We start from the raw sequence: 4,281 nt of genomic DNA on the forward strand, positions 1-4,281 counted from the left end.
GGTGAGCTTCTTGGATGGGCAGAGTCTGCCCACTGAGCTTCAAGCTTTGGGGACATTAAGACACATAGTTTGTAGTGGGATACTTGGTGACCAGTACACTTTAGTAAAGAGTTGCAGAAAAATCTGTAGCTGTTGGCTTCTGCTCTTGTGTAAAGCATGGTAAGATGAGTGTCTGCTGCTCAGTATTTTTGTCTTTCACCAGGGCCTCATCATGTTGTTGAGCCTTGGCAGTGCCAGGCTCTGTTCCTGTTACCCGACATCTTCAACCAGTCCACCACTGCTACTCTTTACTCCAACTCCACAAGATTATCTTCCCTCTGCCACAAGGGGTGGGTTTCTTCCAGCACCATAGAATGTGGCTACAGGGTTTAGTCTTTATTTATTCATCCTGAATTATTTCTAAATAGCACAGAATGATAGAAATGCTATGCAAAGAAGTGAGTTTTCTCCTCTATTATCTTCTATGAGACCAAGTAGGTGGAACAGCCAATTACAGTTAATTAAGTTAAAAGGTCTAAAACTGGAATCCTGAGAAGTCCTGGTGTGCTAGCCCTCAGGTGCACATCCTGGACCCATTTCATTGCCCTGTCAAAACTGGGCATGGTGGAGTATAACAAAGCTAGTTAATGGAAATAATGAAGCAGAGACAGCAGAAAAACAGCTGTATATTATTTAGATTCAGCTGGCTCTTGGGTGGCTTGCAGCCCTGGGCCTTTCAGGGAGCTGTAGTCATGGCATGACCCCACTAACCCTGGGAAAGGGAAGGCTCCAGTCATCCAGGATGGGAACACGGCCTGGGTTAGTAGAACTAAAGACATCAGAGCCCAGGGTCTGAAAACCTCTCTCTAGATCTTGTGGTGGCCACAGAGCCCATTCAGGGAGTCTGGCAGGGAAACCACCCCATCACAAAGGACTTAAATGGAAAGTGAGGGTTAGGTTTGGGTAGGATTAAGGGTAAGGATTGCGGGGTTTGTCTAGGACTAGAGAATTAACATCAGATTATTTGAGTTTGAGTTCCTGTTGGTACTAGAGAGGGTTAACCTCTATGTGTGGACAGTGGCAGTGTTAGAATTAGGGTTTGGGCAAAGGTGTATGTTTGGGGATGGTTTGTGGTAGATGATCCTATACACCACTAAACTACTGAGGGTTAACTTTACCCATAAGGTCCTTGGAGAGGAGCAGAACTTTTCCTGGGACCCTGTCTGTGTAGAAGCTGCTGTAGCTCAGAACTGAGGTCAGCCTGAAACAAAGGAAAAAAGATGGAGGAAACAGCTGTGTAATCTGCCAGTGGGCAGAGAAGGAAGTTGGTGGTGTTTTTGACTGCCTTAGGTTATATTTTTGCAGGGCTTATTATTGAATCACTAAGGTTCATTATCACAGCATATTGTTGTTGTTGATTGTGTGTTTCCAGAGAGAAATCCAAGAAAAAGAAAGGGGAAACTCTGGATAAAAGCAACTAGCCAAGTCCAGTTGTCAACTTGGTTATCTTGTACAATGTCCATGATATATGTGCTTTGGTATGTGATAGCATGAAATCCCATGATATTTACACTGCATTGTCTCTCTCAGACATCCATCCTTAATACTGTACCCCCAAAATTTTATAGTCTTCAAAGTTCCTTCTGAACCCTTGACCAAGTCTTGATTTTTCCTTATTATTTTATGTACCTTCTTATATACGTTCTTACCTGAGGTAACTTCTTTTTCCACGTGAAATTATGGATGAAGTGTGCTGCCAAGTATTATGCTCTTTAGAAAGAGTTTTTTTCATGTTTTTATTTTTCAAGTGTAATCCTGAAAGATACTGTACAATGGTGTTATTTTATTTCACTTTACTTCTAAATGAAGATAACTCATATTAATTTCTAGTAATATTTTGATAGAGGTTGGCCAATTTCCTCTTCTATCTGATTCACAAAAGGGACCTTTTCCCAAAGAAGAAAATGAATAGGTGTTGTATCACTCCTTTGCTCTGAAATTGATTGGGGTTTTCTGAGAAAGAGTGTAAGAGTGACTATCTTCTTGGTTAGTTATTTGCTTAGCTATTAGTCACACTCTACAAGTGTGACCTTAGGTGAAATGCCAAGGAAGATAGAGAGTAAAATAAGTAGAAGTTATCAATTGATTATACTTTCGTAACTGAAGTAAGGTTTGTGAAGTACTATATGACTTGCATATCTCTCTGCCTTTCATTTAAAATATTTATTTTTATGTATCACCAATAAGCTTCTAAAAATAAAATTTAAATCTATTATTTTTCTAATCCTGTTAATTTCTCTATTTTCATGATTATATGAATTTTTTTATAACTGACACTAACTTGATAATCTGTGTCATTTCCTGGTTTACAAACACTTATTGATTTTTGTCTCTTTTTAGTTATAATTGGCCTCCAGTGACTAAGGGAAGTCTGCTCCTTAGTCAGACTTCCAGTCTGCTCCTCCCAGCCCTGCTTCAGCCTCTCAGCTTCCCAGACCCTCATGCAGTTGATTGTAAATTTTTCTGGAAGCTGTTTTACTGTCTACTTTTCAAGACAAAAAATAAAAATCAAAACTTAAAAAAAGATACTTTAGGGCTGGGGATATGGCTCAAGTAGTAGCGGGCTTGCCTAGTATGCACGAAGCACAGGGTTTGATTCTCAGCATCATGTAAAAATAAAAAAAAAAAATAAAGATATTGTGTCCACCTAAAACTAAAAGTGAATATATTTTTAAAAATAAGATAATTTAAAAAGTAAAATGTAGAGGGAAAAAGTAGCAACATTTTTTTTTTTGGTAATTAGGCTTATTTGTTTATTTTTTATTTTTATTTTTTTATTATTAGTTGTTCAAAATTTTGCAAAGCTCTTGACATATCATATTTCATACATTTGATTCAAGCAGATTAATAGGCTTTTTAAATTTTTATTAATATTTGTCTGATTTTAATGTGGGTCATCCACTAACACTTCTTCAAAATAACAGTTTCTTTGCTGAGTTCAGGTGACCAAGGAATAGCCACACCCTTGGAACAAAACAAAACACACACACACACACACACAAAAAAAAAACCAGAATTATCTTTAACCTAACTTTTTATTTGATGTCTCAGATGCCCTTAACATTGCACATTAGCTTCTTTGTTCAGTTGAATTGTAACTGCCTTTTGTAGTTGGAAAGATTGTGACTATTTAACTTGAAAAATTTTATTCTGGGCATCATGGTTGTTTCTGGTGAGGTTATGTGGGTGAGAGGGTGAAGGGAAAGTGGGGGATTCTTTCCTATCATAACATAAAGTTTCCCCCACAGTCTGTTCTCAGGTGCCAGACCTCAATTATTTCTTACAGTGGTATACTTTGATTATTTTTACTTCCCCTTTACAAATAAGTTTTAACAGCATTTTATCAAACTGCACTTATTAAGATTCATTTTTAAAATAAAGTTATAGTTCTACTAACCAGTCTGCACTTATTGCTTATGGTTTCACTCACCTGCTATGCCTGTTTTTGGACTGAAAAACAGATATATTATTTTTCATATTTTATCCATTTTCCTATTTGTATATACTGAAAAGAAAAATAGGTCTGGAAATATTCCACTTTGTTTGAATGCAATAATAAAGAAAATAAAATTTAAATATGCTAAATATATCTCCAGATTTTCTCAAGTAGCTATGCTTAAAACAAAGAAAATATCCTGAAATGAAAAACCATGGTCAGCTTCATGAAAGCAAGTGTAAAACCCAAGTATTTATCCTTAATGATGGATTATAGATGATAAATCCAGAATAACCACAAGATTTAAAGGAAAAATAGTATTCAACCTGGTATTCTAAAATGAAGCAGATTGTCCATCAATGATAAATAAAAATAGATTTTCATAAATAATAAAAATCTAAAAAACTATTTTCCATGCATCATTTCAAAGAGAGTTACTCAATATAGAAGAAATTTTTTTTTTTAAAAGGGAGCAGAGTTTGTGGACAGAAACAGTGGCTCTAACTGCAGAGCTCAAGAAAGTTATGCTTATTCTGCAGTAGAACTTGAAAATATTTTTTTAGCATACCTCAGTCCTACATTTAAAATGATGGTTTAATAGAAATATTAGCTAGTGAGTAGTCAAGTAATTGAATGTAGAAAAAGTTAGAAGATTCTAGTGGTCTATTTTTCTCACCACAAAAAATGAATATTAGAAAATACAGGAAAAACAGAGTGATGAAAAAAAAAGTAAAAACGCACTAAACACAAATAATGGAAAGCCAAGTTCTGTATATGAAACACAGTAAAATGTACACTTTTTGTAA

The sequence above is a fragment of the Callospermophilus lateralis genome, unplaced genomic scaffold, assembly GCF_048772815.1.
Source record: "Callospermophilus lateralis isolate mCalLat2 unplaced genomic scaffold, mCalLat2.hap1 Scaffold_2125, whole genome shotgun sequence".
NCBI lineage: Eukaryota > Metazoa > Chordata > Mammalia > Rodentia > Sciuridae > Callospermophilus > Callospermophilus lateralis.